At 38.7% G+C, this 25589-nt stretch overlaps 1 protein-coding gene across 1 annotated transcript in view; it reads left to right on the top strand.

The window, feature by feature from the left end:
- The window catches only part of LOC139941442 (chondroitin sulfate proteoglycan 4-like), a 73326-nt gene that overhangs the window by 32132 nt on the left and 15605 nt on the right, over nt 1–25589 (top strand). The window lies entirely within an intron of this gene.

The raw sequence follows: 25589 nt of genomic DNA, 5'->3' as shown, positions 1-25589 counted from the left end.
CAAAGGATACAAAGCACTAGGGATAATGCAATCAACAACCAAAAAGAGAATAACATTAAATAAGAAAACAAATTAAATATAGAAGATAATTTCCTTTATGTTGAGCATTTCTGTTTTCAGTCTTCCTGAGGTTGTCTGTGCACACCCTTTAAAAGGATTACGATTAGCAATTCATGACATGCTTATAGGGCTGTTAAACTGCTGTAAGGGTTCAACCTCACTAAATATAGGGAGAAAACAGAGTGTCGGCCTCATTAATATTTTGTAGGACCCTCAAAATAGTCTTTATTAGAAATATTTAAGAGCCAAATAGAAGGGATACAGTGTACACATTTTACATAATTGTGACATGGGGGGTTGTTGACTTCTAATTTGAGGTATTTTTAAACGACATAGGCCCTGGTCAATGCCGAGAGGTGAAGGGAAATATTTCATGATTGATGCTCGGTTGTTTGGAAAATGATGCTGGTGTTTTAATTTGGAGGGAGAATAACTTGACAGTCCTTGGGAAACCCCATATGAAATTGAGAAGAGGATAAAACTGCCAATGAATAATTTCCCCTATACTGTTAATAATAAACGCTTAAAGCTGCAAGACTTCTAAGTATTTGTTTGAAGTGTTTTTGAATATCTATTTAGCAATTAATGCTGTATGCTATGGGAACGGAAGTTAATTTAATGGGGTGCACTCGTTACGAGCCTTAGGTTTCAGTTTGCCCATCATGTAATGCTGATATAAATTGGACAATTAACGTTTTAAGGAGATACATTATGACACTTTGCTCTCCAAGGAGGAACTTATAGGAAAGTTTTGAGCTGAAATTCTTTTTCGAGGGGGACCAAGCGCATGAAGGCTTTGTTTTTTTGGAAGAGTATACTGTGATCTATAATAATTTGAAAATATCATTTTGGGTGCTTTCGTCTTCGTGCCTGTGGTCATTGCCTAAGTCAAAGGGCCCAAATTTGTCAAAATTTTTAAAGTACATTCTAAAAATAAATATATGTATTAGATAGAACGAAGTATACATTTTTAAAAATCTTGCTTAGGAGCACCGACTGGACTTCACACTCTACTGATCGGAAACACCAGAGCCCGAGTCCAGTATACTTGACCCTGCGTCCGCCGCACACCACAAGTGTAACGGTAAGAACGTGATGGATGTCATTTTGATGCATTTGGTTATGATGCACTAGGTAAATGAAAGTCTCAAATTCCCACAGTTCTTAAATAAACCCAGGGAGAAGGTGAATTTGAAATTCATGAATTGCAAAGTAGTAGCTGTACTGAGCGCTACCTTGAGAGTAGATATTACAGCAAAGAAAAAAAGTCATTGACAAAATTGACATCTTGTCTTGAGCGATGAAAATTATTCATACTTACTGATTTAATTCAACGTAACATGTAGCTCTTTATATTTTTTTGTCATACTTTTCCATTACGACTGTACTCATTCCCCTTTATTTTTTCAAAATTGCATATTAAATTGTCAAAAAGAGATTCTTTATTCCCCCCAGTAGATGCATAATGATGAATGTAATTACTCATTACGAAGCTGTGTACACCAACGAACAAAAGCGAGCGCTCCGGTTAACTAAAATAGTCTCGACTGGAGCTTTGAGTCAGAGACCATCATCTGATGAATGGCCAAGGGTGGCCCTGAACGTGGCGGACTGAAAGGGCGCAGTGACAATAGGAGACAATAGAGCAATGTTCAGTTTCCTGTCAGACAGTACTCACTGTATGAATCTTTCCTTTAGGGGAGGAAGAGACTCCCAAGGTTGTTGAGCTTGATTTCATACATTACGACCATCTCCTCTCGCTCAGCCTTTGTTGAAATCGTTTTTAGGTTAACTCTCCTCCTCCTCGAGTATAATTTTTAAAAGAACATGTAAATAAATCAATAGCTGCAACCAATGGCAGTTGGCCGAGCTGAAACGTGAAATGGGCATTTTCCATAATTTCCACACTTCATTGACAGCGCTACAGTGACAACCTTGACAATGACACACGCCTAAATTACGCCACAACCAATCACAATGACCCTTGTACACATTCACAAATCCCCATTCAGCGATAGTGAGAAAGTACTTCTGTAGGTATATTATGTAAGTATTTGTGGGCAGCGGCGATGTCTTTGTGAAAATATAAATGCAGCCTCCAAGTTTACTTTAAATTGTTGTAGATGGGCACTGAGGTCAAATTCAGTTTTGTGATGCACTCAGTTTCCAAAAAGAAATTATTGGTAGAAAATAAAATTAAAAAAATAAAAGTCTCAAAACTGCTTCATTTTAAAATGGGGTTTCCTTACGGCTTTGCCTGAAAGGGTTTTTACACAATGAAAGATCAGGAGTTTTAAAAAATCTGAAGAAGAAAAAAACCTGCTCATTTTAAAACGAGATTTTCTCACTGCTTTTCCCTTATGCTTTTTTCACACACTGAAAGATCGGGTTCTGAAAGTCTGGAACAAATTCAAAGCAGTGTGTCAGTGGGACATCTTGAGATATTTCCCTCTGGCCTTAAACCATTCTTGCTAACCATTCTTGCTAACATTTCTGTAAAAACATTCCCCAGTAATATTCTGTACATACGTGTCTGTGTAATGTGTACTTGAAAGATTCTTGAAACTTGTCTAAAGAGCTCTGCAAATTCAACAGAAAGGCTCTGTTTGTAGACAACTTGGAAAAGTTGCACTTGAAGCTGCAGATTGTTTATTGTGGAGCTTAACATGCCGTCCAGTACACGAAGTAGCTACAGACATACCATTTGAAGAGGGCCCTTAAAAGAATAAATTTTGTTTTAACGTCATTCTTAAGACAAAAATTCCTTGACTTCTTCTGAATGGATCTTACACATTTATGGCATTCTGCAGTATTCAAAGGCAAGACGATAATGAAACGGTGGAAAATTACCACCTCTTGTTTTTTTGCGACGCTCAGAATTGGCCAAATGAGAAGTCTCCCTTTAAATATTATTTGCTGATGAGGTGCTGTAGTTTTTGAGAAATGAGTAAAACAATTTCACAAAAAATAACCTTTGTCTCAGTGAGACGATAACTATTTTAGCATGTACATTGGATTTATGCAACTCTCCTGAAAACGATGTATCGTTGGAGAGTTAACTTCTGCTATCTTGAAAACCCCAAGCTCAAGGGATGCTGTGGAACTGCAAAATGTGAATTTGTTCTTGAATTTGAATTGACAACAGGGTTCTCTCCATGCCCAAGCTTTCATATTGGGCTGATATGCCCTTGCGTGCCGTTTTAAGCACAACTTTTGGCCAATAAAAAACATTTGACTGTTTGTTTTAAATCTATATTTATGTTAATTTTTAATTTCCTGAAAATCATCCAGAGAAAACCACATAGAATGCCCCAGATTGTACAGTAGGTCTTTCTAAGCAAGATAAACGCCAAGTAGAAAAAATTCCGAAGACCCAATACAGCGTGCTTCAGCTAAACATCCACAAATTTAGCTCCGGAATGCCCCCCAGTTTTGAAAAATCCTACGGAGAACCCAGGACAAGACATGCAGCGGACAAACAAGTTTGATATCCATGGAGATATAACCTGTGAGAAGACCTGACATGCTATCGACTTTAATATGCGGAAATGGCTATTTGCACCTGCTCCTGCGGTGACATCTCTGCGTCTAAGTTCTCGTTTAGCTTGGGGTTATGCACACGTTCATTTGCAAGAGACGACAAAGAGTGCCGTCTCAAAGGTACGACACAGATTGGTAATGACTGGAAAAACTTCTATGAGATTTTTGTTATTTATCTGTTAGCTTATAAAATGCAGTCCACTGCAAGTTGTCATGTAAAATTATTTCTGTGTCCTCTCTTTTAAACCTACTGTGTGGCCATTCAATGTCATTTACTATGGTTTTGAATGATATATAAACTCTGTCAGCCTGCAGTATGATAGTTACTTGTGGTGAATGCATCACAGTCAACCCTCCTACTGTCTGACCATTTAATGTCAACCACTATGTTTTTTTTGAAAGAAAGATATACTGTGCCAGCCTGCAATTTGGTCAGTGCATATATACTCAATGTGTGTGCAGTTCAGTGTGTGTAAGTTGCACTGTCATACAGTACTCATGAAGTTAAATATGGCTATATACCTTGAAATTGTTACCAAGAAAAGAACAGTTAATTGTGAGATTTGTTAAACTGTTGGGATAAATTGATCTCTTCGCAATTGTTCGCCATGTTCATATTTCTGTTAATCCTACTGATCATATGATCAACCTTCAGCCACCATTTGTTCTCCTCTGTAGCCCTTTGAAAGGAGTTTCTCTTAGCCATGTTTGGAGCAAACTTGTATAAAAACAGTCCACAAAAGGCACTCTTTCAAAAAACCAGCGATGTGTGTTATTGCTTTAAACATGTCAAGTGGAAAATGTAAGAACAAACCAAAACAAAAACCACTTGTTAACTATTCACTGAACAGGCAGCACAAATTGTACATCCGCCATACGCTGAGGAGAATGGGTTGTTTGTGTCTGAAGAAGGTTAATTTCTCTGGGACCTTCTAGCATGTTTAAACATTTAGGAAACACATTTGCCCAAGCCCCTGGGGGTCGCATAATTAAGAGTTAAATGCAGTACGTGTATGGGTTATTGGCATGTTCGTACACAGCAAGTGCATTGGAAATGTACACTACTTATGACATCCCTTCCACCATGCATATGTAGATCAAGTACAGTATCCTTTGATCCATGATTCAACACACACAGAGTGAGAAAGATATTTTAGCTATTCCATCAGACTGCAATTTTAGCCATTTTGAAAATTTGAAATTTGCTAGTTAGTGATCCTAAACATTTATAAAGGACCAAAATATTTGTTAATACTTCTGTTCAATGCAAACAATATTTTCAGCAACACTTGTATGTTATGAGAAAGACATTTTAGCTATTCCATTAAAGATGTGTCCTTTGTAAAAATAATATTGGTTGAATAACAAGCAGTTGCAGCCATTTTGAAAATTTGAAATTTGTTAGTTATTGATCCTGTACAGTATTTAACAAAGGGACACAAATCTGTTATTAAACTGTACCTGTCGAATGCAAGAACAGTTTCCAGCAACAGTTGTTTATTTTGATTTGTCAGCGCAATTTGCAATATTAACTGTCATTTGGCAATTTCTTGTGAAAGAGAAATTAATTTGGAAATGTCACGGGTTGGTTTGATTAAAAACTAGAGGATTAGGATGTACAAAATTGCCAGAAAGAAAAAAGAAAAAAATTCATTTGTATGCTCCACGTTGTCCAACAGAGCGCTAAATTAAAAATTACCATGCGTGTAACCATCCAATAGAAAACATGCCATGCAAAAGTAATGCAAGTCAGAATCTGCTTTGGATAGTACTTTGTGAAACTGTGTCCCAGATCTGTGACAGGTTGTGTAATTCTGAAACTTGGTCAAATTTAATTCAAGTATACCTTTGGTGTTTGGAATAGTTCAATTGTTTGAATCCTTTAGGCCTATTAGGCCTATATAGTGTATACAATAAAACTAATATGGAAAAATTTCATTTCAAAAGGTGTGACTGTTTTTGAGATATGTCCCAAAAAATTGGATCGATTAGATCCACACATGAAGAATAATCTGTAATTGGAATACACAGTCTGGAAGCATTACTGCAGTAACTTTTCTCAGATTCAAATTTTTGGGGCATGAAAACTGGCATCGTTTTACATTTATAACAACATTACTTCGAAGTGAGTGAAATGCTTCTCAAAATGCATTATCCTATTGAGAGCTGTTGTAGGCTTCTAACCAGGTCATTAGCAATAATGAATTTTAATTATAAAATATGTTCTTTCGGATAGACACTATAACATGGGTTTACGGGCAACTTGGGTTTTGCCGGAGGTCAAATCAAGCGTTCTATTTGCTCTACACATGGTTCATTGGGCAGTCATGGCAAAAAATACATAGAACTTCTTGTGTGCTGCCTGCGCTATTTACGCAGAATGTTTTGTTGTTTGTTCCAAAAAATTACTGTCATTGTGCCGTCTTTATGCTGTGTACCCTCAAATGGCAACAAATCTTGTCTCTATTTGTCACAAGACTGATTTTGTTGTTAACGTTGCAGCAACAGTGCCCCAGAGTAAATCTCTGTCTTTCAAGAAGGAGTGTTTGACACATCAATCTTTTTTTCAAATCCCTAATGTTTCTTACAAGTCATTCCCTCAGGCATGTGATTTGTCAGGATTTTTCCAGATTTTGAGAAACATTTTCTGCAAAAAGGCATCAAGGGGCGAAAAACATGCAGTCCCAATGTGTTAAACCTCTTGGCTGTCAAATTTGTGTCATGTTGAATCTGCTCTAAAATGTCACACTCAGGATGTTCGAGGGGGTTTGGAGTCTCTGAGCTGGAGCACCAGTGTTCTGCAGGCCCTACGCTAGGTTTCCTAGGCCCAAGTGTTTTGTAGGACCAATGGAACAGCACTCTGTAGGACTTGGCATAAGTATTCTGTAGGACCTAGGCGCCAGTGTTTCATAGATCTGATTGGCCACTGTTTCATTTATTTAGCAGCTTTGTTCTTTTGGCTCTAAGTCACCAGTGGCTCGCATTGGTTTGCAGGCCCCAGTATTCTGTAGGCCCGAGGCATGTATTACATAGACCCTAGTGGCCCAGTGACCAATTTCATAGCGCTTTTAACTGATTTATTTTAGACAATATATATTATTCAAATGGAGGCACATTTACACAGTATTTCAGTACATCGTCAACTTATCGTAAATATTAAATGCACTTTCTATTCGCATATGAAACATGAGCTATGAAATCTAAGGGAGGCACATGTATACAGTATTTCAGTACATCGCCAACTTTACATAATATTAAATGCACTTTGTATTAGCGCACAAAATATGACGTATGAAATCTAAGGGAGGCACATGTACACAGTATTGTTATCCAAAGACCCCGGGGGTTATGTGTTATTGTTACAACTCAAGCTATCGCTAAGGATCTCGCGCTGTCTTCTCTTAATGGATAGCGGGCAAGAGAAGTCATCTCGGATGCAAAACAATTCTCGGGCCCGCAGGATGAGACGGGGCTTAGGTGTCCACTTGTGGCCGCCGTTTCTCTTTCTAGAGTTTCCTGGCGATGGTTCGTCAGTGGAGTCCGTTGGGAGTTTCTCAGGCGTGAAAGAACTTGATTTTGTGTGTGCTGGGTGTTGGTGAGCCCTCCATGCTTCTGGTGGGTTGCAGAATATGGCAGATGGCCCCTCTTGGATATTAATGATGACCCCCTTTTTGTTTAGTTTAGAGAAAAGGGTTTTTTTTTTTTTGGCAAAAATTCTACCACCTTTTAAATATGATGTTCACAGATTAGTTTAATTGTTCGTCTATACTTATATATGATTAAAACAATCGAATAGTTAAAAAAACTAAAGGTATACTTACTTAAATGAATACTTAAATTGGTATGCCGTGCTTGCTGCTAATTTTAGGTTCGAGCTCCATCCAAGTGAAATAACATCCGCCATTGATTTCAGCAGTTTGCTGCTTTGTGTCCTAAGTGCGGAAAGCTAGGAGTAAAAAGACCCAATATTTTTTTGTACATCATGTAATCATTTTGTTCTATCCCCAAATACACGCTCACATCCTATAAATTGAAAAAAGAAAAACGTAGTTATCGCAATTTATATGCGCATATTCATTTATTCCCTGGAGTTAGTATGTATAGAAACCCTCCATGCTCTATTTCAGACTTAAATGATCATGAAGTACAAACACCTGTGTCCAACATTCAACCTCTCCCCACCCCTCAAACTGATGCTGTTGATGTTTCCTTTACTTGGGGGAGGGGGAAGGAGAGGGGGGGTCATCAGGGATAAGGCTTATGATCTAAACTACAGACTTGAAACCTGATCAGAGGAGCGATGTTGATCTTGATTCCGAACCAGACCGTGAGGCAATTAGTCGTCAAACAAGAATGTTTTGGGGGCGCTTTGTCCGGTGCGCACGTTCTTCCTGTTTTGATGCAATTCCGTTTCCAACCAATCCATTTCATGAGCATATAGAATTTCAACGCGTGACAAAAGAATTTTTGATTGATTTCTGGTCATACTTTTTTTTTCTTCTTGGCGAAAAACAAGCGAATCTCCTTTTGAATGTTCTCGACACAATAGACCGTGGACATCCTTTTGTGTTGAACAGCGACTGTAGATATTTACACAGCTGTGTGCGGGAGAGTGCCCACCACAGACATGCAGGCACACTGACTCTATTCAGTCTAGATTATTAATCCAAACCGCATTAATCAATTGGGTATATTTGTGGCGCCTAATTTAACTTGGGATTCTTTTAACGGCGTTGGTTTGACACTGAAATGCGCATGCTAACACTTGTGTGTTACCTTGTGCGGTTCCTTCAGTGTTATTCCAGCGTATAGTTCCAGTAGCATTGTCTACCATCTGTTTGTACCAGACTTCACAGTGGGTTACTTAATGCTTACTCATTATGCGCAATATTAGCATAGTTTTGGCAACCTTGCTCTATGTGAGGCCCTACAGCTGTTTTTTTACCCCCAAATTCATGAAATAGTTGAAGCTGTACAGTAGGTATATTTTAATATCGCCTTGGAAGTTTCAGAACTATTTTTTACATTTGAAATCAGTTCCTAGTTGCTGAAGTCGGAGCCCTAATCATATAATTCATCTTGACTCTATGCAGTGGTGTACGCATGCGCATTAATTCCCAGAATGCAGTGGGATGTCTGTCTTGGACTTCTAAGGATCAGTGGGATTGCTGGTCAGTGTATCCTGCTGTTTTTGTGACCGCGATACTAAACCTACCTGAACCCAGTGGTTCCTTTAATGTAGCTCCACTAAACTTACTGGAAACGCCAGTGGTACCTTTAATGTAACTCCACTAAACCTATTGGAAACCCAAGCGGCACCTTACATCCACTAAACCTATTGGAAACCCAATTGGTTACCTTGCATGTGTACATGTACATGTTCGTGTAGCTCCACTAAACCCATTGGAACCCTAGTGGTACCTTGAATATAGCTCCACTAAACTTACTGGAGACGCCAGTGGTACCTTTATTGTAACTCCACTAAACCTATTGGAAACCCAAGCGGCACCTTACATCCACTAAACCTATTGGAAACCCAATTGGTTACCTTGCATGTGTACATGTACATGTACATGTACATGTACATGTAGCTCCACTAAACCCATTGGAACCCTAGTGGTACCTTGAATATAGCTCCACTAAACTTACTGGAAACGCCAGTGGTACCTTTATTGTAACTCCACTAAACCTATTGGAAACCCAAGCGGCACCTTACATCCACTAAACCTATTGGAAACCCAATTGGTTACCTTGCATGTGTACATGTACATGTACATGTACATGTACATGTAGCTCCACTAAACCCATTGGAACCCTAGTGGTACCTTAAATGTAGCTCCACTAACCTACTGGAAACCCCAGTGGTACCTTACGTTGTCCATGTATAGCTCCACAAAACCGATTGGAACCTTAGAGGTGCCTTATACATGCAGCTCCATTTAACCTTCTGGAAACCCCATTGATACCTTTGACGAGCTCCACTAAACCTACTGGAACCCCAGTGGTACCTTAGCTCAGACCAAACCAATTAGAAACCCTCTGGTACCTTAGCTCCACTAAACCTACAGTACTTAAAACCCAAGTGGGTTCTAAGCATAGAGTTATACATAAGGACTAGTCGGCGCACTGGCCTATATATGCTGTCCGGCATGCGCACATGCAGCCATTTTTACACCTCAATGGTTCTACTAGTTCTAAGCTCCACCAAACCTACTGGAAATCCCAGTGGTACTTTAGCTCAACCAAGTCCACCCTCGTCAGTCAAGCGGTAATAACTGAATGTACCTGCCACTCAACAAAATCCAAATGAGAACATCAATATAGTTTCGGGTTGGAGGGGGGGGGGGTGCTGTCCTAACAACAGCTGACATTACATTGGTTGTAGGAGTCATGAACCGTTAGAACAATAATGACTCATATCGACCTGCCTCATCATCCAGTGGTTTCTTTGTGTATTTATTGTCTCCACATCACATCACAGCAATCAATAGACATGCTGGTTGTTTCTACTATGTACAGCTGCTTCGTTTCCACACAATTACTTCCTATTTAAGAGCAATAAACTGGAAGTCATTTTTAAAAAGTCTGTTTTTTCCCCAGGATGAAGTCAAGTGTTTGAAATTTATTGTATATTTAGTTGCCAGGTGTATAAATGTATGCTTGCTATAAAAGGTTGCACACTTTTGAGCCTCAGTGTTTAGGCAGGGGTTTTACCGTCTGGTTACTTTTCTTTTGAGGGGGAATGTACAGGACCTTGTTTTGCAGACTCAACTAGGCTTCGAATTCCCCAAGCTAATTGCTGATTTTCACAAGGGCTAGAATAAGTATTGTCTTCAAGTTATTGAATCACAATTTCTTGATTTGTGCCATTGATTAAACGTTAAACCAAAGTTTGACTGAGAGAGATTGGCTGTTGCCAGCTTGGCGTTTATATCCCCTTGTGGGTGTTTGTTGATTTCCCTTGATGGGAAGATCATCTAAACAAACAGACTAATTATGAATGAACCGTACAGGGTTGGGAATTTACACTCAACAACCGGCCCGAGGCTAGTGATTTTAGCATACGGCCAGTAAACTCATAACGGGACAAGTCCGGCAGAATTGTATTTTTCATTTGACTCATAATAATATTACCTGACTGTAGTGCAATGAAGAAATTAGGTTGAAATGTTGACATTTTATGAACAAAGAAATTGTCAAAATAGGGAGACTGCACACATAGGGCTAGAGAGCTCAATTGGTAGAGCGCAGGCATAATAATCTGGAGGTCGTAGGTTCAAGTTCTGCTGTAGTCAATTTTTTCTTTGTTAAAACAATTTTTCGATGAATCTGTGAATTATGTTAAGCAGCGAAGTATACCTACCCATACAAGATCATTCTTCTCTCAGTGCTTGTTCAAATAAAGACTTTAATTTTTTAAATGTTATCTTTAAACTGTGTTCTCTCTATTAATTCTAGTCTTGTGAAAAAACAAATTGTTGCTATAAAAAACAAGCGCTCTTGTGGATTTTCCCCCGAAGTTCGAGCCATACTATATTCAATCAAATCAAAGCAACATACTTTTTGGTAGAGTGATTTAGTGAGTATATTGACTGCATTTTATTCTAGAGTGTGTGCCCTTGTCCAACTTAATTTAGTGCTTCATTTGACACGCTAGCCTCAAAGTTCTGACTGAGAAACAAAAAATAGACTTTGGAGTTGTCACACCCCCAACACCAGGTCAGTAAAAAAATGAAAACAAAACAAGACGGACACAACGTAAAAGGAGGGAATAGTTTGCTTGTTCAAAACTTTCAGGTTTGTTGTTGTGTGAAAGTTTCACCCGGAAAAGTTAACAACAGTTTAAAAGAGGATTTACCTTTTTTTCTTTTCAAAACACCTTGGGCATTGCCTTTTTATCCATCTAGAACGGTCCAAATTGCAAGAAATTGTACTAATGGCTGATCGATGTTGCCGCCTTATCTACGTGTACATACATAATTTGGCCCCATGGCACATGGTGCATTAAGTGTTTAGGTGTTGACATTCACTGCTTTTTTGTCCGTAACATTTGAAAAAACGTTCCGCTGAGAACTTTAAAAGGTAAGAAATGCACCTAAGAGACTGTAGAAATGACCGGAGAGAGAACAAACCATCAACATACATGAAAATGTTCTGATTTCTATGTCTATAAATATCGTTTTTGTAACCGTGGTCGGCAGCTCTGTGGCATTTCGGCGGAAGAGTGCATTGAGGTAAAGGTACTAGGAGGTGTATTTCTTGTTGATCCGTCCGCATCCGGGCATATCATGTATGGAAATGGACGCAGTGCATCCTTATGTGCCCGAGGGTCCTACCTGACTCAAAAGGAACAGTATTGGGAAAGAAACATATATATGCACTATTATATGGGTCAAACACTCCATGGCCTAGAATCGATTTTTGGGCTGATTCTTCTGCCATTCAAATTGATAAGAGAGACAAAGAAACAAGCTGCAGGCAGCATGTCGAGTATGTTAGGATATATGGAAAGAAGTACAAGTAATTAAGTTTGTATGCTTTTTATCGTTGGGGGGGGGGGGGGTGTGAAAGGAGAATCTGTTCGGGAGTTCACCATCCCTTTTCTTTGATTCTCTCCCAATTGAAAGAGGTACATAGCCACCTTTCGGGTGTCTGCAAACCTGACCATAGTATGTATACATAAATTACAATCAATAGGGGGGGGGGGGGGGTTGAGAAGTATGAGTACCCCAAACCTTTCACATGTAAGTTGCAAATTTGTACATCTGCTCGGAAATCAGCATTCACTGACAAGTTGATTAAAGTACAGACATCGGACGAGTGTACCGAGGCACTGAAGTAGCCCTTCCACAAACAGAGTGGTTGTAATAGGAGATATTTTTTAGGGCGGACTGGATTGTCCGAGCCGATGTTGTGTTTCATGTTTGTGGTTTGCAGTTAACTCCGTCGCCTCGTTTCCCGTCCGGTCTCGTCATGTACTTGAACACTATGCATCCTACATACGGAGGTCTTGTTGGGAAACTTAACTCACTTACAAATGAATAATCAAGATGACATTTTGAGATAAGTGAAAATGGGTAATTCTCTCATGGAAATGGAACCTGAGAATAGGTGGATGAAGTGTGAATGGTGCATCTGCTTTGAGGCATTTCATGCAAAGCACATACATCCAAATAATGGTCAAACAAATGTCTTAAAGGGATTGTATACATTGATATTTGGAACCCACTGTTTGTTTCAATCCTATATAGTTGTAGATATTTACCATAAAACTAATTAAGACTGACAAAATAGGGAGACCGCTAGCATAGGGCTTGATATCTTAGTTGGTAGAGCACCTGTGCGTTAATCTGGAGGTCCTTAGTTCAACTTTTGTTTGTTCAACCCCAAATCATAAAACTGACCTGTCGACATTTTAATAGCGTTTTTTAGATACTGCCAAAATCAGGAGTGGTTATGTCCACGCAGGAAGAATAATCTGCAATTGGAATGCACAATCAAAACGTAGCTCAACACAAGACAATTGTGCTAAATAGAGTAAAAACTAGAATCAAAATTAATTAGTGGCCTGACGTTTCTAACCTAGCAGAGTCTTTCTTGAGGCAGAAAGGTTGAATAAAGGACAAACCTGGCCCAAACCTTGCTCTGCTTATCCGTAAGCAAAGAGTCGGCATTTACGGAGGCAGGGAATTTTGCGCTAACGTCAAGTGTTTTTGCTTGTGCCCATGCATACTCCACACTACTAGGCGTTTTTTGATTACCCAGCTAGCGTAGTTATTCGGCGCTTGCACAGTTAGCTGTGAATGGTGATTGTAAGCACAGAATTCGGCAGTTAGCAGAGCCCAGGGGTCAATTTCACAAAGAGTTGGTACTAGTCCTAACTTATGAGTAGTCTTAGAAGATATACAAAACAAGTAACGAGTTATGACGAGTAACTTGTCTTATCTCAAGATAGGACTAGTGTTAATTTGTGAAATCTACCTCTGGGCCCTGTTCTCTTCAAAGAAAATTTTGCAGCATTATTCCTCTGTTCTTCTTCCTCGAAAAAACCCCCCCACATGAACAGAGGCAGTGAACTCAGTTGGAAAAAAAAAACTAATAAAAAAACCAACCCATCATGGGAAACAGAAAAGAACAGCCTTGTGTAAAGCTTAAACCCAAAATTACATTACCGCCAGCTGGAGAAGCAGAATCTAATTGTCTGTTGCAGTAAAGTGATAAAGGCGGAAGTGTACAAATAGATTCTGTTTTAACTTGAATCCCTCGGAGAATGTGTGGGCAGCAGAACAAAAACAAGATTGTTACTGTTTTTTTGTGTTTGTCAGGGGCTTGTTCTGTCTGTGTTTTGTTTTCTTGTTTTTTGGGGGGGGGGTCTTTTTTTTGGGGGGGGGGGCTTGTAAGTTGTAGACTTGTCACTTGTCTAGACTATTTGGCCTAATTTCATAGCAAAAAAGACTCTGAGCACAACAAAATTATGCTTACCAGAATAAGGTTACCAGCCAAAGTACACTTTCACATGCATCTTCCGTGACTGGTATCATGCTTATATGTGGTTAACAAGAAACTTTTAAGTAGAAGTTTCTGCTTGAGCAACTCTGTTATTTTATTGCAAGCTCTGGTTAGTGGACTGTTGGACTTAAAGGCAGTGGACACTATTGGTAATTGTCAAAGACTAGCCTTCACAGTTGGTGTATCTCAACATGTGCATAAAATAACAAACCTGTGAAAATTTGAGCTCAATCGGTCATCGAAGTTGCGAGATAATAATGAAAGAAAAAATAACCCTTGTCACACGAAGTTGTGTGCGTTTATATGGTTGATTTCAAGACCTCAAGTTCTAAATCTGAGGTCTCGAAATCAAATTCGTGGAAAATTACTTCTTTCTCGAAAACTATGGCACTTCAGAGGGAGCCGTTTCTCACAATGTTTTATACCATTTAAGACCTCTCCCCACTACTCGTCACCAAGAAAGGTTTTATGCCAATAATTATTTTGAGTAGTTACCAATAGTGTCCACTGCCTTTAAATACATGGATATATTCCTTCTGTGTAGTACAGTTAAATTTATATCTCATCCTAATTTATCAGGTGAAAAATGTGTTGTTTTTCCAGAGTTCTGTGAAAAGAACACAAAAAAAACAAGCTTTTTACTATGGTGGGATTTGAACCCACAACCAGCCATTTTAGAGCAGATGTCTTACCAACTAGACTACCGAGATTGCCTGGTAGCTAGAGGCAGTCGGAATCTTACATTTTTTTATACATTAGGTACTACAATGATTTGATAGATGTTAAATTTGCAAGAATGTTATTTGGTTCTACCCTCACACCAATAATGTGTAAGCACTGTATATAGTAAGTACTTTCTTGAGTTCTGTGAAAAAGTATTTAAAGTAAATCCTTATTTCGCCAAATTCTTATACCCAAGGCTGGTGTGAAATGTATCTTTGTCAATCTTGACACAGTTCTGCTACATACATATGAAGTGGCCAAGATGTATTGCAACGTCAACGTTTGTCAACAGTAACGAACAGGGAAATTTACACCAATCACGCTGATATAATGCTCTGATTGCGCTGGAAATGTAGCCAGGGAATTTATCAGCCCCGGGGCAGCTAAATTGGTGAATCTCAAGCATGTACAGGGCTTTGTTGTGTTCTGCCTCGCTTGATTTCCATGGAGACCTGGGACTCTCAGTTCAAATTGATTGAAAAACCAGAGTCGTGTAAGGCATAGGGCCAGGGCCTAATTTCATAGAGCTGCTTTTAAAGCACATTATAGCAGCTAAGCTCAAGTTATGCTTACTGGAGTGAGGTAACCGGCCGAACTGTCTTGTCACGTGTATAATTTGTGACTGGTATCCTGCTCCTCTCTGCTTAGCAGCGATGTGTCAGGCAATATTTCCTGCATAAGCAGCTCTATGAAATTGGACCCTGGTGTGGTCCACGGTCCGGTCTGGGGTGAAGTGTGGGACCCTCCAATGTTGTGCCTCATTGAATGGGGGGGGGGGAGAGAGAGGGGGTCATATTGAGCATTTTAGATGCTGTGGAGACTTAATGTGTCTTTGTAATGAATACAACATGTGTCTGTATTCAATTACAGTAAGGTACCAAGCACTCTAGGCTAGTTACCATACTTGTATGACTTGTAAGTGTACAGGCGGTGGACTTGTACCATCCTTAAGTGCCATTTGATACAGCTGTCGTTGTTTCACCAAACTGTGGAAACACAATTCTTTATACACCGTAGGTTTTCAGAAGAGTTCAAGTTGATTTTTTTAACTCAACCACAATCCCGGCCATATCTCGTTTTGCCCCGCAACAAAAATTAATTTTGTTCCTACTCTGCAAGCAATGAATGTTCATTGCACGTGCACATTCTTTTTGTTGTATTATTTGTTTCACTAATCTCATTAGGCCCCTGTTCAATGTCGATTCTCATTAACCGTTCTCTGCTGCAGCTGGGGTTAACAACATTGAACGGAGAAGCGGGGCAAACCAAGAAGGGTACGTGTAGTTTTGTATGGCCCAAGCATATTGGCAGGGATTGTAGTTTTTTTTTGGCTATTATAATTTTGTAAGCCTTTGAGAAAGACTCTGCTAGGGTTGAAGCTTCAGGCCATTAACCTTTTTTTTGCGTTATAGGTCCTTTCGGTTGGTAAGCAGTTTGCAACAGCTTACTCTGTTTTTCTCAAATTTAAAAATAAAATACATAAATATTTTAGGGCATTACAGCGCAATCCTACACAGCACCAATCCGGGGATTTTGACTTGCTGAGTCTGCTGAATAGCTTTCCCAGATGGTCACCTCTAGTACTAGTGACTGCTATTCAGAGTATCATGTTCCCTCGTCGTCTAGGATCAAGTTCTCTCCTCAATAAAGAAATATCAGCCGTCTTTCCCTCATGATAATTACATCGGCCGAGACTGTTCACCTTAATAATGCACTCTGCTGGATTTATTAGCAGAGTCTTGGAGATTTACCTTTGAATACTGTGGAGAATTACCTGTAAATCCTTGTTTTAATGAGAATGTAAAAGGGGGATACAGAATTCAGCTTGTCTACGCGAGCTTGATGGCATTCAGTTAAGGAAAAACACCTGTTAGCCATAAATAGTAGATTTGTTTTTCATAGAGCTGCTTAGCACATATTATTGCCAAGCACACACAAAATTGCCAATCGCACAGTTTCCAAGCACACAAAGTTGTCAAGTACAGTTTCCGAGCACACAAAGTTGCCAAGCAAACAATATTGCTATATGGACAGTTAAAAGCACACAAAGTTGCCAAGCACACCGTTGCCAAACACACAGAGTTACCGAGGCAGTTTCCAGGCACACAAAGTTGCCAAGCACACCGTTGCCAAGCACATAGAGTTGCCAATCACACAGTTTCCAGGCACACAAAGTTGCCTAGGACAATTTCTCAGCACACAAAGATGCCAATCACAAAGTTGCCAAGCACACAATTTCAAAGCACACAAAGTTGCCATGTTCACACAGTTGCCATGTTCACACAGTTGCCAATGCCATTAAGTTGCCAAGTACACACAAATTTTCTCAGCACACATAATTGCCAAGCACATAATTGCGAAGCTTATAAAGTTGCCAAGCACACACAGCTGCGCATGATATAGTTTTTAAGAATACAGAGTTGCTAAGAACACAGTGAACATAGTTTCCAAGCAGAGACTTGCTAAGCACACAAAGTTGCTAAGCTTACAAAGTTGATCAAGCTTCAGAGTTGTCTAGCACACTCACAGCTACCAAGCTTAAAAGGTGCCAAGCACACGTAAAGTCACAAAGCTTGCAAAATTGGCAAGTACACATAAATATTACAAGCTTGTAAAGTTGGCAAGCTCTTACACAGCTCTGTGTTATACTTGGGTTTTGTGGACATTCCTTTGTTATTGTGCACACCTTTTCGATTCTTTGTTTGATGATAAAACAAACCCTCTTGACGTGTTTTGGCGGTAAGTGCTTGTTTTTTTTGCATTACATCTACTACACACTGCGTATATCAATCTCCTACCGGGGCCCAATTTCATGAAGCTGTTAAGCAGAAAATTCTGCTTAGTAAATTTCTTTGCTAAGCAAGAAATGATCGGGTATCAGTCGAAGCTATGGTCACTATCATATATTCTGGCTGGTAACCTATTTTTGTTTGTGCTTAGCAAGATATTGTGCCCCGATCTTCCCCCAACCCCTCTCCCCCAGCCTCACACTGATGATCACTTCTCTCACAGTATCAATACTCTAACCATTTTCCTTTTATCCTTGGCCTGAGTGTGTGTGTGTGTCGGGAGATAGAGGTTTAAAAATAAGTTGCTAGAGACTGAATGATAAATTGAAGGCAGCATATTTGTCCAGATGGTCAAGGGCAAGTGAGGAAACAGTCCGTCACCATCATGGCTGCTTAGTATGGGGAGACATGTTCAAACCTTGAATGTCAAGCCCTTCAAAATCTCGGTTTGGGCTGCAGGGGGAAGTTAAAGGGGTTTGAGACCTGTTTATTTTGAAAGAATATGGCCAGTATGGGTTCTGACAAAAAAAAAAATTCAATAGGAGGCTGCAACATAGAGTTATATAGCTCAGTCGATAAAGCGCCGGTATGTTAATCTGTAGGTCAATGGTTCGAATCTCACTGTAGTCAATTTTTCTTTTTTAAACCTACTTTTTTAAAACAACAATTACCGCTTATTTTGTTATGCAATGTACATGTTTAGGGATGTACCAACAGCTAAACTAGGGCAAAATAATAAGGTTTAAAAGCACCCCAAATCAAAGAAAGAAACTATTTTATTGATTTTAGGGCAGTTTTAAGCTGAATTTAAGTAGGATTTGAAACTTTGCATTGTGGAGATAAGATATAGAAGAGTTTGCGGTAACACCATGTAATAATCTCTAAATGAGTTGGGGTGGTTCTGAAAAGAACCGTTGGTTTAACTCGACGTTTCCATCAGTAGGCTCTAATCGTCTTCTGGAGAAAAGCTGAATTTAGTTACTGTGTTTCCATTCTGAAGGATTTACACTTTAGTACAAAATTTGTTGTTTATCTAGATTCTATTAGCCTGACTGCATGGTGTAAGTCTAAGCATGCGAGATGTGAATTATTGCCATAAGCATACCAAAGGGTTCCCTTTCCTTGCCATATTTTAGAATCTGTCACATTCTTGTTATTTATTATCAATGTTGGGAAACGCTGGCGACATAGTACCTAGTCTTTTTCTGTCCCCTTGTGCATCTGATTCGAGAAGTCGATACATGCTTTAATGCACAGTGCCCCCATCAGTGCAGAGCGAACTAAATGAGGTATATATATATAGATTTTTCCCCGGACGTGCAACTTGTGAGTACTCCCATGTTTTATCGCGACCTAAAAGTGTCCTGAGAGCATATTTGCTGTCGTAATCATTTCATTCCTCGTTCGAGCACAAACAAGCCAATGCTCCACGTAAAAGTAATGTTTTTTTCTCGGTTTAAAAAAAAAAAAAAAAAAAAAAAAAAATCAGCACATCTGGATCTTTTGAGTTTCTTGTGTAACTTCCTATTTTTTTTATATACTCGAGGAACAATTTTTTTTTCTTGCGCCATGCCCTCAATGTCATCTGTAAAATCTAAAAATAAAATGCCTTCGGTTATAGATTGTTTGAGTCGATGTGTCAGACGCAGTGTTTGTGACATCATTATTGATCGCTGGCATTTGTTTTTCCCAACACCTTGTTCCTCTATTCAAGAAGAAAAACAAAGAAGTTTGATTTTGAAACTGCTTTAGGACCTCAAAACTAGATGCCCCCAATAAAAAAAGTACATGTATTTCCTGATGGACTTCCTTCCCTTGGGGTCTCGTGCTCCCGAACTATCTCAAGTGCATTAAAGAGGTAGTGTGTTCCTTGTACTGTGGATTGAATCTTCCTTGATTTAATATTCTCTTGAGTACAGGGCAGGCCTGGAACTTCATAGTTGAGAGGGCAAGGCCTTTTTCATTTTGCAAAGGTCACTTCCTTTGGAAAATCTTAAAGTCTATGGCAAACGTTTGCAGGGGCACCAAGGCCAAGACAAGGGCAACAAATACCATGGCCTTCGTGGGCTATGAGTAATTACAGGCCTGACAGGGCCTATAACTGTGTTACTACTTACCGCAAAATTCTTAGCTTCAGGGCCAAATTTCATGAAGCCTGTAAGCATACAAGTTTACTAAGCACAGAAAAATATTGCTTAACAATAACTTGTTACCACCCAGAATTCCAAAGGGTTTTCATTGTTGCAAGTGGTTCCCCACTTATGTTTTGCTTAGCAGAGAAATTTGGAGCAGAGAAATTTGGTAGCAGTGTGTTCTGCTTAACAGCTTTATGAAATTGGCTCAGGCACAGAATTCCGCGGCAAGCAGTGCTATGGAAAATTGGATCTGAAATCCTGTTGTTTTCAGGCTGCTCTTGTTTGAGAAAAGTGTAAACCTGTTCAGAAGTTTGGCGTAATTCCACTTTGAGCCACACCAACTTCACACAAAAATATTACACTGATTACCAGAAGCCCATAGGGGTTGCATTGAGCTATTGTTTCTTTTCTTGGGGAGGGGGGGGGGGGGGGAAGATTTATGCAAAAAAAGTTCAGAAATTGTTCTTAGCGTTTACATAATGTCAAAAAGACAAAGAGGCTTTATGCAAAATGATCATAAAAGACAAAGAGCTGTGTGTTGCCCTTAAAGGCATTGGACACTATTGGTAATTGTCAAAGACTAGTCTTCACAGTTGGTGTATCTCAACATATGCATAAAATAACAAACCTGTGAAAGTTTGAGCTCAATCGGCCATCGAACTTGCGAGATAATAATGAAGGAAAAAAAAACCCCTTGGCACACGAAGTTGTGTGCATTTAGATAGTTGATTTCGAGACCTCAAGTTCTAAACATGAGGTCTCGAAATCAAATTCGTGGAAAATTACTTCTTTCTCGAAAACTATGGCACTTCAGAGGGAGCCATTTCGCACAATGTTTTATACCATCAACCTCTCCCTATTACTCGGCACCAAGAAAGGTTTTACGCTAATAATTATTTTGAGTAATTACCAATAGTGTCCACTGCCTTTAACAGTAATAATAACTTATTAGAGCTCCTTTGGATTCAAAGTACTGTAAGCAAAACAACTGAAATAAAAATGGGTTAGTAAGAGTCCCTTAAACTTGCAAGCTTGGTTGCAAATGCACATCCCAGCAACCTCCGACCCCCTTATCAATAAAAGTTGAGCATTTAAAGTGAACCACTTAACGCATTTCAATTTGCCAATGCCGGCTTGTCATCGTATCAATACAACTTACAGGCTGTTGCTCATCACGAAAGCCTCTCTGAAGAACCAGTGTTCCACTCCGATATACATGAATCAGATGACACTACTGATAAAGCTGATATTGTAGTTTCATATGCAGTTACTACATCATTCTGATGTACACCTCTCATAGACAATGCACTGTCACCAAGAACTTGAGATCAATAACTCATGAGGCTTGGGGTTGGAGGTGGGGGATAGGGGGGTAATATAATATTATTGCCAGGACAATGAGAACACATATTTTCCACATTGACATCGATAATATTGATTGGCGTAAAGCGAAAAATAATGCTGATTTCATGCATGTGCACACCGGAATTTTTTTTGTTTTTGAGGTGTTTTTTTCGTGGCAACCTTTAAGAGACTGCGATAGTGCCAGTCGTATGTATTATTGCTTTGAGATATATTGATCAGACAAGCCTCTTGGGGCTTTATACCTCTCACATATTGATGTTTTAAAAAAAAGAAGCGAAAGAGAAAGAAGAAGAAGGCCTTTACTTCTCTCGTTGGACTGATGCAGTAAAGCGCCCCGGTGTACGTGGGATGTCACGTCGTTTCCATGGATCTTTATCGGTTGGGCTGGTGCAATTTTCCCCTTCAAGTAACTGTGACCTCTGCTGAAAGGATACTTTCACGCTCAGCTTGTTTAATGAAGAGGGGCCCACCACGGGATATTTTTCTGTTTTTTTCTGAGAGAGAGGAGGGGGAATCTGGCATATTTCTGAAATGGACACTTGACAAGTGGGGATTGTACATGTGGTGTGCATCTTCACTAGTTGTGCCCTTTCTGCCATTGAAGTCTTGTCGTTGTTTTTGTACTTTTTCTTTTCTTGGATCAACCCCAAATCGTTTTTTTTATATTATGGTCAGCTGTGTATGTATATTATAGAGCTTTTTAAAAAATAAAATAAATAAATAAATTGTTCAACACTTGTATAATACTGACAGAAAAAAGAAGCTAAAAATAATTCAACTTTTCGGATGTGTTGACTATCTCTTCTGAATTTGTTTTACTAGCAAACTATTATTTTCATAGATTAGCCTTCATTTCTTTTAAGTGCATCCCAGTTATCATGTAGAAATCATCTGAAATCATATTCCAACTCATTCAGATAGCATCAAAATTCAAACTCTTCTGAAAAGCATTCACCCCCCCAAAAAACAACGAAAATCTAAAAAAAAAACTAAAAAAAAAGAGATAGGGAAAAACCCCACTGTGTACCTTTTGAAGAATATGACACACTTCAAAGGAACTCGTAATTTGTGTCATTTATTTCATGCAAACTAAAGCCAAATTGACATACTTGAGTGTCGTTACACTCCTTATGGGACTGACTCTCAGTCATTTAAGCAGGTTGTTGTTTCCAGGGTTTGCCGAATAATAGAGCACTTAAGGATGAGTGGAAGGAGGCAGGACACAAAGTTCATCAGTCATCTTGATCTCCAAGACACTTCCCAGTGCCTTCTTACATCTAGTCATGGTTATTTATAAGGGTAATTAGTGTTTCAACATGGGAATAAAAGAGTAGTGACTTGGTCTTAAACGTTTGTTTAAAACCGCCTACGTTTAAACACTTTTTACTGTGGTTATGTCCTCCGTTTAAACACCCCCACGTGATGTCCCAGATGTTTATGAATGGAAAATCGTAATGCTTCATGGAACTAATAGCCTCCATTGCCCCATGTCATTGCCTTGGTGCCCCCTTGAAATGTTCCAATTAGAACTTTACATTTCATCATGGAGTGCCCTTTACCAAAGAGAAAGGTGCCCTTGGCCTTGCCATTGTAATCCTCTTTTATTTTAAAACATGTTTTTGTGATCGTGATATCATCAGGTGTCGAATTACATCAATTCAAAAATTATAGTTAAACAAATCATATCTCCCAAACCGCACGTCTTAGAGTTATAATTCTTATTCCACTGTTTAGCCTATACAGCACATGTGACCTTCTATTAAAAAAAGTGGCCCACTTTGACCTCACCATCCAAAACAAAAAAACAAGAACTTGCTGTACAATATTAAATGAAAACATCCAACCCTCGCCCTTCTTCTCTTAATAAAAGTTGGATTAAATGGATGTGAAATTTCGCAAATGATACCTTTTATCCATCATGCCATCTGCCTCATAACATTTGCCAATTCTATTCCTTTAGACCAAACATTAATCAATGTAAGCTGAACATCTTGCAGCTGCCCCGTGAGTTGAATAAATCATATTAAAGGAACACGTTGCCTTGGATCGGATGAGTTGGTCAAAACAAAAGCGTTTTTAACCGTTTTTTATATAATGCATATGGTTGAAAAGATGTTTTAAAAGTAGCATACAATGATCCACACAAGTTTGCCTCGAAATTGCGTGGTTTTCCTTCTACTGTGCGAACTATCACCGTCGGCCATTTATGGGAGTCAAAATTTTTACCCCCATAAATGGCCGACGTGTTAGTCGACGAGGTAAAAGGAAAACCACGCAATTTCGAGGCATGTTTGTGTGGATCATTGTATTCTACTTTTACAACATCTTTCTACCCATATGCATTTTATAAAAAACGGTTACAAACGTTTTTCAAAGACCAACTCGACCGATCCAAGGCAACGTGTTCCTTTAAAGTAAACACTTACAACAAAAGTCTACAAGAAATTGCAGTCGGGTTAAAGGCGATACTGATTGTATTTACACAAGATTTTACAGGTGTCAGCAGTGTATAAATTAACAGTAAAGTGTCTGTGTCATTAAAGGCAAATGTAAATGTAGATGTATACAATAAAACTAAAATGTACAATTTCATTTCAAAAGGTGATCGGGTTTTATGAGATATCGCCTTGCAGGAAAATAATAGGAACACACTATTTGAGAAGCCTTACTGACAGTAATGCTCTCAGGTTTTTATTTATTACTATTATTTTTTTTACACATAATAATAATAATAATAATAATAATAATAATAATAATAATAATAATAATAATAATAATAATAATAATAATAATAATAATAATAATAATAATAATAATCAAAATAATTTATTGGTTTTTATATTGCGTTCTCTCTAGGACCAGCCTGTTCGAGGGCGCATAACAATAAAAGATTAAGAAAATTACATACATTAAGTGAACAGTTTTAAGAAAAGTACACCAGTAAAAAATATAAGCAAACTAGCATTAACCAAAAAAACTACAGGCAAAAAGGTGCATGAACACCATAAAACAAAGAGGCCACAAAAAAACAAAAAACATAACCACACTACTTTGAAGTGAAATTTTTTCAGAATGCTTTCATACTATCTAAACCTGCTGTAACAAATTTTCTTACCAATGCTTCTAAACCAATTTATTTTATTGCCATCAATTTTAAGATTGATTACCAAACGTGTAACTTCCCTTTAAACCTAATGTTAACCACGCCTCCAAGAGGAGAAGTGGAGTTTTCACAATTTAATTGTAAGACCACAATGAAAAGAAAACTGCCCTCAAAAGTCCTATGTTACATGTAGCTTCAACTCTGCTTTAAAGGGATGCTGCAGTGAATTAAAATAAAACAGTTAATTTTGCTGTCATTTATTTCTGATATATGTATTGAACCTCATTTAATTAGCGAATAAGTCACACATATCGTCGGCAAAAAGAGTCTGGTCCCTAACTACACGCGCCTAGGTACCAGGCCACACAGTGCACACGTCTCTACATGCACGCAGCCAGGGGGCCCGACAGCTCGGGTTCCCGACATGACGTCACGCTTATGCCCCTTTTAGGGGCGGGGTGGGTTCCCCTAATCTCTTGAAAACCATTTTTAAAATACTTGCGCATTTAATAAAAAATATAAAAAAATATTTCAGGTTTAAAAAATCATGTTTAATCGTTTAAATTTAAAAAAAAAAAACCCACTGCAGCCACCCTTTAAACTTTGTACTGTACAAAAATAAGCTTCCTTTATGACAAATTTTATGGTCAGAGATAATCCAGGTTACATGGTGTACTTGTTCTTTATGTGAGAGGTATTATGGTTTTTTTTTCTAGTGCCATTTAAAGTCCTTGCCATTACCATGGCGATATAAATGCATTCATTACGATGTGAGAAAATGATCAGAGTGTGGGCTGAGCCTTGAAAAGATCCTTTGAGTTGAGGGAACAAAGGCGTTTAAAGGGGTGTTGAACTGTTTGCTTTGAGAGAATGACTTTGTATCCAATTTGGAAAAATTTAAAACTGTTGTGTTTAGGAAATTTTAACATACAAGTAGGAGGCCATGAAAAGAAAATTGAATTTGAAGAAGTGCTTTGGGCTGGGGAGGTGGGGGAACTATAGAGGGCTGTATGCCTTTTTGCGCAGCAGAAATTCACCAACAATAAAATGGCTCTTTTGAATAAAATCAAAACAAAAACAAGGCAGGACTTGTTTGTATACTTGTTTGTATATTAATTGGTAGAATTACTCTCACAATAGTTCACACTTTACGTCACATTGGCCTTGATTTCATTTTGTTGCACACACCTATGCGATTGCATAAATACGGCGTGCGGAATTTGGGAGTTTTATTAAATTCCTTGCATGATTGGGTTAGTGAACCACACGCCTGTGTGGACAAATTGAAACGCTTTACGTTGCTAAAAGCCAAAGCTCAAGTTGCCCATAAATATGGCGAATATCAGGAAATATCTATCAAGTCTC

Source organism: Asterias amurensis, chromosome 9 (genome assembly GCF_032118995.1).
Source record: "Asterias amurensis chromosome 9, ASM3211899v1".
Lineage (NCBI taxonomy): Eukaryota > Metazoa > Echinodermata > Asteroidea > Forcipulatida > Asteriidae > Asterias > Asterias amurensis.
This window is presented reverse-complemented; position numbering and strand designations above follow the sequence as displayed.